General features: G+C 57.1%; 1 protein-coding gene across 4 annotated transcripts in view; it reads right to left on the bottom strand.

Moving 5' to 3' along the window:
* Positions 1-16,316, bottom strand: part of LOC122550377 (disintegrin and metalloproteinase domain-containing protein 12-like) — a 483,861-nt gene that overhangs the window by 125,939 nt on the left and 341,606 nt on the right. The gene's annotated exons all lie outside the window — the stretch shown is intronic.

Raw genomic sequence — 16,316 nt, 5'->3', positions numbered from 1 at the left:
CAGACCCTAACCCCTCGAGTGACCATCCCCCTCCCCCACACTCAGACACTACAACCCAGACCCTAACCCCTCGAGTGACCCTCCCCCTTCCCCCACACTCAGACAGTACATCCCAGACCCTAACCCCTCGAGTGACCCTCCCCCTCCCCCACACTCAGACAGTACATCCCAGACCCTAACGCCTCGAGTGACCCTCCCCCTCCCCCATACTCAGACACTACAACACAGACCCTAACGCCTCGAGTGACCCTCCCCCTCCCCCCACACTCAGACACGACATCCCAGACCCTAACCCCTCGAGTGACCCTCCCCCTCCCCCCAACACTCAGACAGTACATCCCAGACCGTAACCCCTCGAGTGACCCTCCCCCTCCCCCCCACACTCAGACACTACAACCCAGACCCTAATCCCTCGAGTGACCCTCCCCCTCCCCCCCACTCTCAGACACTACAACCCAGACCCTAACGCCTCGAGTGACCCTCCCCCTCCCCCCCACACTCAGACAGTACATCCCAGACCCTAACACCTTGAGTGACCCTCCCCCGCCCCCCACACACAGACACAACATCCCAGACCCTAACCCCTCGAGTGACCCTCCCCCCACACTCAGATACTACAACCCAGACCCTAACGCCTCGAGTGACCCTCCCCCTCCCCCCCACTCTCAGACACAACAACCCAGACACTAACGCCTCGAGTGACCCTCCCCCTCCCCCCACACTCTCAGACACTATATCCCAGACCCTAACCCCTCGAGTGACCCTCCCCCTCCCCCACACTCAGACAGTACATCCCAGACCCTAACCCCTCGAGTGACCCTCCCCCTCCCCCCACACTCTCAGACAGTACATCCCAGACCCTAACGCCTCGAGTGACCCTCCCCCTCCCCCCACACTCAGACACTACATCCCAGACCCTAATCCCTCGAGTGACCCTCCCCCTCTCCCCCAACACTCAGACAGTACATCCCAGACCCTAACCCCTTGAGTGACCCTCCCCCTCCCCCCACACTCAGACACAACATCCCAGACCCTAACCCCTTGAGTGAACCTCCCCCTCCCCCCACACTCAGACACTACATCCCAGACCCTAACCCCTCGAGTGACCCTCCCCCTCCCCCCACACTCAGACAGTACATCCCAGACTGTAACCCCTTGAGTGAACCTCCCCCTCCCCCCACACTCAGACACTACAACCCAGACCCTAATCCCAAGAGTGACCCTCCCCCTTCCCCCACACTCTCAGACACTACAACCCAGACCCTAACGCCTCGAGTGACCCTCCCCCTCCCCCCCACACTCAGACAGTACATCCCAGACCCTCACCCCTTGAGTCACCCTCCCCCGCCCCCCACACACAGACACAACATCCCAGACCCTAACCCCTCGAGTGACCCTCCCCCCACAGTCAGACACGACAACCCAGACCCTAACGCCTCGAGTGACCCTCCCCCCCCCCCCCTCTCAGACACTACATCCCAGACCCTAACGCCTCGAGTGACCCTCCCCCTCCCCCCACACTCAGACACTACATCCCAGACCCTAATCCCTCGAGTGACCCTCCCCCTCCCCCACTCTCAGATACTACAACCCAGACCCTAACGCCTCGAGTGACCCTCCCCCTCCCCCCACACACAGACACATCATCCCAGACCCTAATCCCTCGAGTGACCCTCCCCCTCCCCCACTCTCAGACAGTATATCCCAGACCCTAATCCCTCGAGTGACCCTCCCCCTCCCCCCACACTCAGACACTACATCCCAGACCCTAACGCTTCGAGTGACCCTCCCCCTCCCCCCACACTCTCAGACAGTACATCCCAGACCCTAACGCCTCGAGTGACCCTCCCCCTCCCCCCACACTCTCAGGCACTACATCCCAGACCCTAACCCCTCGAGTGACCCTCCCCCTCCCCCCGACACTCTCAGACAGTACATCCCAGACCCTAACCCCTCGAATGACCCTCCCCCTCCCCCCGACACTCTCAGATATTACATCCCAGACCCTGACCCCTTGAGTGACCCTCCCCCCACACTCTCAGACAGTACACTCCGGACCTTAACCCCTCAAGTGAACCTCCCCCTCCCCCACACTCTCAGGCATTACATCCCAGACCCTAACCCCTCGAGTGACCCTCCCCCTCCCCCCCACACTCAGACAGTACATCCCCCACCCTAACCCCTCGAGTGACCCTCCCCCCACACTCAGACACTACAACCCAGACCCTAACCCCTCGAGTGACCCTCCCCCACCCCCCACACTCTCAGACACTACAACCCAGACCCTAATCCCTCGAGTGACCCTCCCCCTCCCCCCACTCTCAGACACAACAACCCAGACCCTAACGCCTCGAGTGACCCTCCCCCTCCCCCCACACTCTCAGACACTATATCCCAGACCCTAACCCCTCGAGTGACCCTCCCCCTCCCCCACACTCAGACAGTACATCCCACACCCTAACGCCTCGAGTGACCCTTCCCCTCCCCCACACTCTCAGACACTACATCACAGACCCTAACGCCTCGAGTGACCCTCCCCCTCCCCCCACACTCTCAGACAGGACATCCCAGACCCTAACGCCTCGAGTGACCCTCCCCCTCCCCCCACACTCAGACACTACATCCCAGACCCTAATCTCTCGAGTGACCCTCCCCCTCCCCCACTCTCAGATACTACAACCCAGACCCTAACGCCTCGAGTGACCCTCCCCCTACCCCCCACACTCAGACACTACATCCCAGACCCTAACCCCTTGAGTGACCCTCCCCCTCCCCCCACACTCAGACACTACATCCCAGACCCTAACCCCTTGAGTGACCCTCCCCCTCCCCCCACACTCTCAGACAGTACATCCCAGACCCTAATCCCTCGAGTGACCCTCCCCCTCCCCCCACAGTCTCAGACAGTACATCCCAGACCCTAACGCCTCGAGTGACCCTCCCCCTCCCCCCACACTCACAGACACTACAACCCAGACCCTAACCCCTCGAGTGACCCGCCCCCTCCCCCCACACTCAGACACTACATCCCAGACCCTAATCCCTCGAGTGACCCTCCCCCTCCCCCACTCTCAGATACTACAACCCAGACCCTAACGCCTCGAGTGACCCTCCCACTCCACCCACACACAGACACAACATCCCAGACCCTAATCCCTCGAGTGACCCTCCCCCTCCCCCCACACTCTCAGACAGTACATCCCAGACCCTAACGCTTCGAGTGACCCTCCCCCTCCCCCCACACTCTCAGACAGTACATTCCAGACCCTAACCCCTCGAGTGACCCGCCCCCTCCCCCCGACACTCTCAGACAGTACATCCCAGACCCTAACGCCTCGAGTGACCCTCCCCCTCCCCCCACACTCTCAGCACTACATCCCAGACCCTAACCCCTCGAGTGACCCTCCCCCTCCCCCAGACACTCTCAGACAGTACATCCCAGACCCTAACCCCTCGAGTGACCCTCCCCCTCCCCCCGACACTCTCAGATATTACATCCCAGACCCTAATCCCTTGAGTGACCCTCCCCCCACACTCTCAGACAGTACACTCCGGACCTTAACCCCTCAAGTGACCCTCCCCCTCCCCCCAACACTCAGACACTACATCCCAGAACCTAACCCCTCGAGTGACCCTCCCCCTCCCCCCACACTCAGACACTACAACCCAGACCCTAATCCCTCGAGTGACCCTCCCCCTCCCCCCCACTCTCAGACACTACAACCCAGACCCTAACGCCTCGAGTGACCCACCCCCTCCCCCACACTCAGACACTACAACCCAGACCCTAACACCTCGAGTGACCCTCCCCCACCCCCCACACTCTCAGACAGTACAACCCAGACCCTAACGCCTCGAGTGACCCTCCCCCTCCCCCCCACACTCAGACAGTACATCCCCCACCCTAACCCCTCGAGTGACCCTCCCCCCACACTCAGACACTACAACCCAGACCCTAACACCTCGAGTGACCCTCCCCCACCCCCCACACTCTCAGACACTACAACCCAGACCCTAATCCCTCGAGTGACCCTCCCCCTCCCCCCACTCTCAGACACAACAACCCAGACCCTAACGCCTCGAGTGACCCTCCCCCTCCCCCCACACTCTCAGACACTATATCCCAGACCCTAACGCCTCGAGTGACCCTCCCCCTCCCCCCACACTCAGACACTACATCCCAGACCCTAATCCCTCGAGTGACCCTCCCCCTCCCCCACTCTCAGATACTACAACCCAGACCCTAATGCCTCGAGTGACCCTCCCCCTACCCCCACACTCAGACACTACATCCCAGACCCTAACCCCTTGAGTGACCCTCCCCCTCCCCCCACACTCAGACACAACATCCCAGACCCTAATCCCTTGCGTGACCCTCCCCCTCCCCCACTCTCAGACACTACAACCCAGACCCTAATGCCTCGAGTGACCCTCCCCCTCCCCCCCACACTCAGACACTACATCCAAGACCCTAACCCCTTGAGTGACCCTCCCCCTCCCCCCACACTCTCAGACAGTACATCCCAGACCCTAACCCCTTGAGTGACCCTCCCCCTCCCCCCACACACAGACACAACATCCCAGACCCTAATCCCTCGAGTGACCCTCCCCCTCCCCCCACAGTCTCAGACAGTACAACCCAGACCCTAACCCCTTGAGTGACCCTCCCCCTCCCCCCACACTCTCAGACACTACATCCCTGACCCTAACGCCTCGAGTGACCCTCCCACTCCCCCGACACTCAGACAGTACATCCCAGACCCTAACCCCTCGAGTGACCCTCCCCCTCCCCCCACACTCACAGACACTGCAACCCAGACCCTAACCCCTCGAGTGACCCTCCCCCTCCCCCCGACACTCTCAGACAGTACATCCCAGACCCTAACCCCTCGAGTGACCCTCCCCCTCCCCCCACACTCTCAGACACTACAACCCAGACCCTAACCCCTCGAGTGACCCTCCCCCTCCCCCACACTCTCAGGCATTACATCCCAGACCCTAACCCCTTGAATGACCCTCCCCCTCCCCCCACACTCTCAGACACTACAACCCAGACCCTAATCCCTCGAGTGACCCTCCCCCTCCCCCACATTCTCAGACAGTACATCCCAGACCCTGACCGCTCGAGTTACCCTCCCCCTCCCCCTGACACTCTCAGACAGTACATCCCAGACCCTAATTCCTCGAGTGACCCTCGCCCTCCCCCCACACTCTCAGACAGTACATCCCAGACCCTAATCCCTCGAGTGACCCTCCCCCTCCCCCCACACTCTCAGTTATTACATTCCAGACCCTAAGCCCTCGAGTGACCCTCCCCCTCCCCCCACACTCTCAGACAGTACATCCCAGACCCTAACCCCTCGAGTGACCCTCCCCCTCCCCCCACACTCTCAGACACGACATCCCAGACCCTAACCCCTCGAGTGACCCTACCCCTCCCCCCGACACTCTCAGACAGTACATCCCAGACCCTAACCCCTCGAATGACCCTCCCCCTCCCCCCACACTCTCAGACAGTACATCCCTGACCCTAACGCCTCGAGTGACCCTCCCGCTACCCCCCACACTCAGACAGTACATCCCCCACCCTAACCCCTCGAGTGACCCTCCCCCTCCCCCCACACTCTCAGACACTACATCCCAGACCCTAACCCCTCGAGTGACCCTCCCCCTCCCCCCACACTCTCAGACACTACATCCCAGACCCTAACCCCTCGAGTGACCCTCCCCCTCCCCCCCCACTCTCAGACACTATATCCCAGACACTAACCCCTCGAGTGACCCTCCCCCTCCCACACACTCAGACACTACATCCCAGACCCTAACCCCTCGAGTGACCCTCCCCCTCCCACACACTCAGACACTACATCCCAGACCCTAACCCCTCGAGTGACCCACCCCTCCCCCCACACTCTCAGACACTACATCCCAGACCCTAACGCCTCGAGTGACCCTCCCCCTCCCCCCCACACTCAGACAGTACATCCCAGACCCTAACCCCTTGAGTGACCCTCCCCCTCCCCCCACACTCTCAGACACTACATCCCAGACCCTAACCCCTTGACTGACCCTCCCCCTCCCCCCAAACTCAGACACAACATCCCAGACCCTAATCCCTTGAGTGACCCTCCCCCTCCCCCACTCTCAGACACTACAACCCAGACCCTAACGCCTCGAGTGATCCTCCCCCTCCCCCCACACTCAGACACTACATCCCAGACCCTAATCCCTCGAGTGACCCTCCCCCTCCCCCTGACACTCTCAGACAGTACATCCCAGACCCTAACCCCTCGAGTGACCCTCCCCCTCCCCCTGACACTCTCAGACAGTACATCCCAGACCCTAACCCCTCGAGTGACCCTCCCCCTCCCCCCAACACTCAGACAGTACATCCCAGACCCTAACCCCTCGAGTGACCCTCCCCCTCCCCCCACACTCAGACACTACATCCCAGACCCTAATCCCTCGAGTGACCCTCCCCCTCCCCCCCACACTCTCAGACACTACAACCCAGACCCTAACCCCTCGAGTGACCCTCCCCCTCCCCCCACACTCTCAGACAGTACATCCCAGACCCTAATCCCTCGAGTGACCCTCCCCCTCCCCCCGACATTCTCAGACACTACATCCCAGACCCTAATGCCTCGAGTGACATTCCCCTCCCCCCACACTCTCAGACAGTACATCCCAGACCCTAACACCACGAGTGACCCTCCCCCTCCCCCCACACTCTCAGACAGTACATTCCAGACCCTAACCCCTCGAGTGACCCTCCCCCTCCCCCCGGCACTCTCAGACACTACATCCCAGACCCTAACCCCTCGAGTGACCCGCCCCCTCCCCCCGACACTCTCAGACAGTACATCCCAGACCCTAACGCCTCGAGTGACCCTCCCCCTCCCCCCACACTCTCAGACACTACATCCCAGACCCTAACCCCTCGAGTGACCCTCCCCCTCCCCCCGACACTCTCAGACAGTACATCCCAGACCCTAACCCCTCGAATGACCCTCCCCCTCCCCCCGACACTCTCAGATATTACATCCCAGACCCTGACCCCTTGAGTGACCCTCCCCCCACACTCTCAGACAGTACACTCCGGACCTTAACCCCTCAAGTGAACCTCCCCCTCCCCCACACTCTCAGGCATTACATCCCAGACCCTAACCCCTCGAGTGACCCTCCCCCTCCCCCCACACTCAGACACTACATCCCAGACCCTAACCCCTCGAGTGACCCTCCCCCTCCCCCCACACTCAGACACTACAACCCAGACCCTAATCCCTCGAGTGACCCTCCCCCTCCCCCCCCACTCTCAGACACTACAACCCAGACCCTAACGCCTCGAGTGACCCACCCCCTCCCCCACACTCAGACACTACAACCCAGACCCTAACCCCTCGAGTGACCCTCCCCCACCCCCCACACTCTCGGACACTACATCCCCCACCCTAACCCCTCGAGTGACCCTCCCCCCACACTCAGACACTACAACCCAGACCCTAACACCTCGAGTGACCCTCCCCCACCCCCCACACTCTCAGACACTACAACCCAGACCCTAATCCCTCGAGTGACTCTCCCCCTCCCCCCACTCTCAGACACAACAACCCAGACCCTAACGCCTCGAGTGACCCTCCCCCTCCCCCCACACTCTCAGACACTATATCCCAGACCCTAACGCCTCGAGTGACCCTTCCCCTTCCCCACTCTCAGACACGACATCACAGACCCTAACGCCTCGAGTGACCCTCCCCCTCCCCCCACACTCTCAGACACTACATCCCAGACCCTAACGCCTCGAGTGACCCTCCCCCTCCCCCCACACTCTCAGACACTACATCACAGACCCTAACACCTCGAGTGACCCTCCCCCTCCCCCCACACTCTCAGACAGTACATCCCACACCCTAACGCCTCGAGTGACCCTCCCCCTCCCCCCACACTCTCAGACAGTACATCCCAGACCCTAACGCATCGAGTGACCCTCCCCCTCCCCCCCACACTCAGACACTACAACCCAGACCCTAACGCCTCGAGTGACCCTCCCCCTCCCCGACTCTCAGACAGTACATCCCAGACCCTAACCCCTCGAGTGACCCTCCACCTCCCCCCACACTCAAAAACTACATCCCAGACCCTAATCCCTCGAGTGACCCTCCCCCTCCCCCACACACTCTCAGACAGTACATCCCAGACCCTAACGCCTCGAGTGACCCTCCCCCTCCCCCCCACTCTCAGACACTACATCCCAGACCCTAACCCCTCGAGTGACCCTCCCCCTACCCCACACTCAGACACTACATCCCAGACCCTAACGCCTCGAGTGACCCTCCCCCTCCCCCCACACTCTCAGACAGTACATCCCAGACCCTAACGCCTCGAGTGACCCTCCCCCTCCCCCCACACTCTCAGACAGTACATCCCAGACCCTAACGGCTCGAGTGACCCTCCCCCTCCCCCCACACTCAGACAGTACATCCCAGACCCTAACGCCTCGAGTGACCCTCCCCCTCCCCCCACACTCTCGGACACTACATCCCAGACCCTAATCCCTCGAGTGACCCTCCCCCTCCCCCCCACTCTCAGACACTACATCCCAGACCCTAACGCCTCGAGTGACCCTCCCCCTCCCCCCACACTCTCAGACAGTACATCCCAGACCCTAATCCCTCGAGTGACCCTCCCCCTCCCCCACTCTCAGACACTACAACCCAGACCCTAACGCCTCGAGTGACCCTCCCCCCACACTCAGACACTACAACCCAGACCCTAACGCCTCGAGTGACCCTCCCCCTCCCCCCACACTCTCAGACACTACATCCCAGACCCTAATCCCTCGAGTGACCCTCCCCCTCCCCCACTCTCAGACACTACAACCCAGACCCTAACCCCTTGAGTGGCCCTCCACCTCCCCCCACACTCAGAAACTACATCCCAGACCCTAATCCCTCGAGTGACCCTCCCCCTCCCCCCACTCTCAGACAGTACATCCCAGACCCTAATCCCTCGAGTGACCCTCCCCCTCCCCCCCACACTCTCAGACAGTACATCCCAGACCCTAACGCCTCGAGTGACCCTCCCCCTCCCCCCCACTCTCAGACACTACAACCCAGACCCTAACGCCTCGAGTGACCCCTCCCCTCCCCCCACACTCTCAGACAGTACATCCCAGACCCTAACGCCTCGAGTGACCCTCCCCCTCCCCCCACACTCTCAGACAGTACATCCCAGACCCTAACGCCTCGAGTGACCCTCCCCCTCCCCCCACACTCTCAGACACTACATCCCAGACCCTAATCCCTCGTGTGACCCTCCCCCTTCCCCCACACTCTCAGACACTACATCCCAGACCTTAATCCCTCGAGTGACCCTCCCCCTCCCCCCACACTCTCAGACAGTACATCCCAGACTCTAATTCCTCGAGTGACCCTCCCCCTCCCCCCGACACTCTCAGACAGTACATCCCAGACCCTAACCCCTCGAGTGACCCTCCCCCTCACCCCACACTCTCAGACACTACAACCCACACCCTAACCCCTCGAGTGACCCTCCCCCTCCCCCCACACTCAGACACTACATCCCAGACCCTAACGCCTCGAGTGACCCTCCCCCTCCCCCCACACTCAGACACTACAACCCAGACCCTAACCCCTCGAGTGACCCTCCCCCTCCCCCCACACTCTCAGACAGTACATCCCAGACTCTAATTCCTCGAGTGACCCTCCCCCTCCCCCACACTCTCAGACACTACATCCCAGACCCTTACGCCTCGAGTGACCCTCCCCCTCCCCCCACACTCAGACACTACATCCCAGACCCTAACCCCTCGAGTGACCCTCCCCCTCCCCCCCACACTCAGACAGTACATCCCAGACCCTAACGCCTCGAGTGACCCTCCCCCTCCCCCCCACACTCAGACACTACATCCCAGACCCTAACGCCTCGAGTGACCCTCCCCCTCCCCCCACACTCAGACACTACATCCCAGACCCTAACCCCTCGAGTGACCCTCCCCCTCCCCCCCACACTCAGACAGTACATCCCACACCCTAACCCCTCGAGTGACCCTCCCCCTCCCCCCCCCACACTCTCAGACAGTACATCCCAGACCCTAACCCCTCAAGTGACCCTCCCCCTCCCCCACACTCTCAGACACTACATCCCAGACCCTAACCCCTCGTGTGACCCTCCCCATCCCCCCGACACTCTCAGACAGTACATCCCAGACCCAACCCCTCGAGTGACCTCCCCCTCCCCCCGATACTCTCAGACAGTACATCCCAGACCCAACCCCTCGAGTGACCTCCCCCTCCCCCCGATACTCTCAGACAGTACATCCCAGACCCTAAACCCTCGAGTGATCCTCCACCTCCCCCCACACTCTCAGATAGTACATCCCAGACCCTAACCCCTCGAGTGACCCTCCCCCTCCCCCCGATACTCTCAGACAGTACATCCCAGACCCTAAACCCTCGAGTGATCCTCCACCTCCCCCCACACTCTCAGATAGTACACTCCAGACCCTAATCCCTCGAGTGAACCTCCCCCTCCCCCACATTCTCAGACAGTACATCCCAGACCCTAACCCCTCGAGTGACCCTCCCCCTCCCCCTGACACTCTCAGACAGTACATCCCAGACCCTAACCCCTCAGGTGACCCTCCCCCGCCCCTCCACACTCTCAGACAGTACATCCCAGACCCTAACCCCTCGAGTGACCCTCCCCCTCGCCCCCCACTATCAGACAGTACATCTCAGACCCTAAACCCTCGAGTGATCTTCCACCTCCCCCCACACTCTCAGATAGTACACTCCAGACCCTAATCCCTCGAGTGAACCTCCCCTTCCCCCACACTCTCAGATATTACATCCCAGACCCTAACCCCTCGAGTGAACCTCCCCCTCCCCCACACTGTCAGACAGTATACTCCGGACCTTAACCCCTCGAGTGAACCTCCCCCTCCCCCACACTCTCAGACAGTACACTCCGGACCTTAACCCCTCGAGTGAACCTCCCCTCCCCCCACACTTTCAGACAGTACATCCCAGACTCTAACCCCTCGAGTGACCCTCCCCCTCCCCTACACTCTCAGACTGTGCCCACTGGGATGGTACTTGGGATTTCGATGTTGTGGCCCTTCCGGAGGCGTGTCTGGAGACATGGATAGAGCAGGGATCGGAATGGTTGTCACAGGTTCCAGGACTAAGATGTTTCAGTAAGAACAGAGAAGGTGGTAAAAGAGGAGGGGGTGTGGCATTGCTTGTCAAGGACAGTATTACAGTGGCAGAAAGGATTCGTCTCCTGACGTAGTATGGGCTGAGATTAGAAACAGGAAAGGAGAGATCATTCTGTTCGGAGTTTTCTCTGGGTCTCTTAATTCTTCCAGAGATGCAGAGGAAAGGATGGCAAGGATGATCCCCAGTAGGATCGGTAACAGGGTCGTTGTTATGGGGTTCTTTAACTTTCCAAATATTGACGAGGAATACTCTAGTTCGAGTACTTTAGATGGGTCAGTTTTTGTCCAATGTGTGTAGGAGGGTTTCCTGACCCAGTATGTAGACAGGAGAAAGTGAGGTCTGCAGATGCTGGAGATCAAAGTTGAAACTTTATTGCTGGAACAGCACAGCAGGTCAGGCAGCATCCAGGGAACAGGAGATTCGACGTTTCGGGCACAGGCCCTTCTTCCTGAAGAAGGGCCTGTGCCCGAAACATCGAATCTCCTGTTCCCTGGATGCTGCCTGACCTGCTGTGCTGTTCCAGCAATAAAGTTTCAACCAGTATGTAGACAGGCCAACAAGGGGCGAGGCCACATTGGATTTGGTATTGGGGAATTAACCCAGCCAGGTGTTAGATTTGGAGGGAGGTGAGCACTTTGGTGACAGTGACCACAATTCAGTTATGTTTACTTTTGGCGATGGAAAGGGATAGGTATATACCGCAGGACAAGAGTTATAGCTGAGGGACAGGCAATTATGATGTTTTCGGCAAGATTTAGGATGCATATAATAGGGAAGGAAACTGCAGGGGATGGGCACAATTGAAATGTAGAGCTTATTCAAGGAACAGCCTAAATAAGTATGTGTCCTAAATCAGTATGTAACTGTCAGGCAGAGAGGAAGTGGTCGAGCGAGGGAGCCATGGTTTACTAAAGAACTTGAAACTTGTCAAGAGGAAGAGAAGGCTTATCTTAGGATGAGGCATGAAGGCTCAGTTAGGGTGCTTGAGAGTTACAGGTCAGTCAGGAAACACCTGAAGAGAAAGTAAAGAAGAGCCAGAAGTTGTTGGTAGCTAGGATCAAGGAAAATTGAGATATGTTGACCAAGTAGAACCATATGGAAAACCCCTCAATAAAATAACAGGGTGGACTAGCCATTCAGATACAGAACTGGCTCGTAGGCAGGAGACAGAGGGTGGTGGTGGAGTGGTGTTTAGAGTCATAGAGATGTACAGAATGGAAACAGACCCTTCGGTCCAAGATTTAAACAATCCTTGGATAAGCACATGGATAATGATGGGATTGAGTAGGGGGACGAGCTGAGAATAGTTCACAGGTTGGCGCAACATCAAGGGCCTGTTGTGCTCTGTATTGTTGTATGTTCTATGGATAGGGTCTTTCCCTGGGTTGGAGGAATCCAGAACTAGAGGGCATAGGTTTAGGGTGAGAGGTGAAAAATATAAAAGGGACCTAAAGGGCAACTTTTTCACACAGAGGGTGGTACGTGTATGGAATGAGCTGTCAGAGGATGTGGTGGAGGCTGGTACAATTGCAACAGTTAAGAGGCATTTGGATGGCTATATGAATAGGAAGGGTTTGGAGGGATATGAGCCAAGTGCTGGAAAATGGGACTAGATTGGGTTGGGATATCTGGTCGGCGTGGACGGGTTGGACCGAAGGGTGTGTTTCCATGCTGTATATCTCTATGACCCTGAGATTCTGTGAAAACCTTGAAGCTTATTCTCAGTATATCAGGATTAAAAGAATGAGGAGAGTCAGGTAAGGGACAGTCATGGGAAATGGTGCGTGGAGTTCGAGGAGATAGGAGAAGAGCGAAGTAAATATTTTTTGTCAGTTTTCACACTGGAAAAAGACCATGTTGTCGAGCAGAAACAGGCTACTAGACTAGACAGGACCAAGATTCACAAGGAGGAATTGTTAGCAAGTCTGGAACGTGTGAAAATAGGTAAGTCCTTTGGGATGGATAGTATTTATCCGAGGATTCTCTGGGAAGCCAGGGAGGTTGCAGAGCCTTTGGCTTTGGTCTTTATGTCGTCATTGTCTACAGGAATAGTGCCAGGAGACTGGAGGATAGCAAATGTTGTCTCCTTGTTCATGAAGGGGAGTAGAGACAACCCTGGGAATTATAGATCTTGAAGCTGTTTTCGTTAGAGAGAAGAAGGATGAGAGGTGACTTAATTGAGACGTATCAGATAATCAGAGGGTTAGATAGGGTGGACAGGGAGAGCCTTTTTCCTCAGATGGTGATGGCTAGCGTGAGGGGACATAGCTTTAAATGTAGGGTTCATAAATATAGGACAGATGTCAGAGGTGGTTTCTTTATTCAGAGAGTAGTAGAGGTGTGGAATGCCCTGCCTGCAACGATAGTAGACTCACCAACTTTAAGGGCATTTAAATGGTCATTGTTTAGACTTATGGATGATAATGGAACAGTGTAGGTTAGACAAGCTTCAGATTGGACCCACAGGTTGGTGCAATATCAAGGGCGGAAGGGCCTGTACTGCACTGTAATGTTTTATGTTCTCAGCCTTTCTGCTACCTCTTCAAAACCCTCCAGCAACTTAATTAAACAGAACGAGCTGGGAAAGAGGAAGTTCATTTAATTTGCAAGAAGTTTGTGTCTCCTCCTTTGAGAGATTTAATCGGGGCAAAGGAAGAGTATGAGACTGCTCCCACAGTAGTTAGGTAATCAGCTGAGCTTGAGTTCAGACCATTGGCAGATGTGAGAGGAGGAAAATCTGATACAACTCAATCATGTGCTGCCTCACCCAGGCGATCAGCTGGGTCACAAGACTTGGATGCAGGTTGGCATGCAGTCTGAATGAACCATGACCTCATCATTGCTGAGCCAGTTACACTCAATCAGAAGACAAGGGCTGGGGTGGGGGTAAGGGTGGTGGGCACTGTAGTTTGGCGCAGTGACCTCTACACCACTGAAGCCAGGCGCCAACTCGCAGACACCTCCTCCTACTGCCCTCTTGCCCACGACCTCACCCCCCCCCCCCCCCCACCATCACCAAACCATCATCTCCCAGACCATACACAACCTCATCACCTCAGGGGATTTCCCACTCATAGCCTCTAATCTCATAGTTTGGGAACCCTGCTCTTCCCAGTTCTACCTCCTCCCCAAGATCCACTATCCCGGCTGACACATTGTCTCATCCCCACATATCTCAATACTGTCCTATTCCCCCGGTCCAGGATACCCCCACATACGCTCGGTACACTGCCCACACCCTCCAACTCCTGCATGACTTTCATTTCCCTGGACTCCAACGCCTCATCTTCACCGTGGATATCCAATCTCTCTACACCTTCATCCGCCATGACCAGGGCCTCCAAGCCCTCCTTTTCTTCCCCTCCCGACGTCCCCAACAGTACCCCTCCACCGACACTCTCATTCATTTGGCTGAACTGGTCCCCACCCTTAACAATTTCTCCTTCGAATCCTCCCACTTCCTCCAGACCATGGGGGTAGCCATGAGCACCCGTGTGGTCCCCAGCTATGCCTGTCTCTTTGTTGGCCACGTAGAACAATCCATCTTCTGTAATTACACTGGCTCCACTCCCCATCTCTTCCTCTGCCACATTGATGACTGCAGTGGCACCACCTTGTGCTCCCGCGAGGAGGTTGAACTGTTCATCACCTTCACCAACATGTTCCACCCCAACCTCAAATTACGCCCGAAACTTCAATTCTCCTGCTCCTCGGATGCTGCCTGACCTGCTGTGCTTTTCCAGCACCACACTCTCAACTTTGATCTCCAGCATCTGCAGTCCTCCCTTTCTCCCCAGGTGAGGAGCATGTCCTAGTGACTGAGAAGTTGGTGGTTTTGTGTAATGTCAGTGGACTGATCATCCAATTGGACAGGCTCCATTCTGGCAATATATGTTTGAATCCCACCTTTGCAGATTATCACTGAATCCCTACAGTATGGAAACAGGCCCTTCAGCCCAACTAATCCACACCAACTCTCCAAACTGTATCCCACCCAGATCCATTCTCCAACACTATTACCCTACATTTTCCCTGACTCATGCACCTAACCTACACATCCCTGAACACTGTGGGGCAATTTAGCATGGCCAATTCACCCGACCTGCACATGTGTGGACTGTGGGAGGAAACCGGAGCACCCGGAGGAAACCCACGCAGACACGGGGAGAACGTGCAAACTCCACACAGTCAGTCGCCTGAGGCGGGAATTGAACCCGGGTCCCGATTGCGTCATTCCAATCAAAGGTAACCTTCATGGTCTCCATGTAATCACTGTCAACATTGATTAAAAACTAATCTCGTTTTGGGAAGGAAATCTGCCATCCTTACCTGGTCTGGCCTACATGTGACCCCAGACCCACAGCAATGGGATTAATTCTCAACTGCCCTCGGGGCTATTAGGGATGGGCAATAAATGCTGGTCAGCCAGCGACACCCTCATCCCGTGAATACAAATGAGACAGTGTGAGTTTGGTACTGAGGACAGATGTGAACTGGAGGGAGACTGATCATCAGCTGTAACCAGAGACTTAGGCCTTGTTTGGGGGAGAAACCCCAGTGACCGATTGTGGACACCCTGCAATCGAGCCGAACGGGATGAGACCTCCTGGTAAGATTTCAAATGGGCAAAGAGCCTGAAGCAGGTCACATCTTCTTTCTCGGAGGATGGGACAGGCTTTCAGGAGGGAAGGGGTGAAGGCAAGTTGATTCACTTCTGGGAGACTTTGAAAGTTCTGTTATTGTGAATTTCCATCTCCATAATGATCAGACAATTAGACACAAAGCGATTTCCGGGTCAAAGGGAGAGTGGAGACTGAGCTGTGCTATTTGATCAGCCACATCCCGATTGAATGACACTGTCAACCTTCTGAACTGCTCATGCTCTGATTTGCTGTTCTTCAGGAGGATCTGTCACCTCGTGTCTTTGCTTAAGGACACAGACAAACAATTTCACCTTGTTTCAAGGAACGCCTGCAATTTAAGATAGCAGTTTTCCTCTTCTCTCAGCCCTGTATTACTAACAGGGAGGTTGTTGCTTGGTGTTAGATGCTTCTGTGTGTGTGTGCGAGAGAGAGA

Source organism: Chiloscyllium plagiosum, unplaced genomic scaffold (genome assembly GCF_037043375.1).
Source record: "Chiloscyllium plagiosum isolate Xiang-an unplaced genomic scaffold, Cpla_swu_hap1 HiC_scaffold_1, whole genome shotgun sequence".
Taxonomy (NCBI): domain Eukaryota; kingdom Metazoa; phylum Chordata; class Chondrichthyes; order Orectolobiformes; family Hemiscylliidae; genus Chiloscyllium; species Chiloscyllium plagiosum.
The sequence above is the reverse complement of the archived record's forward strand: the minus strand, read 5'-3'. Positions and strand labels throughout refer to the sequence as shown.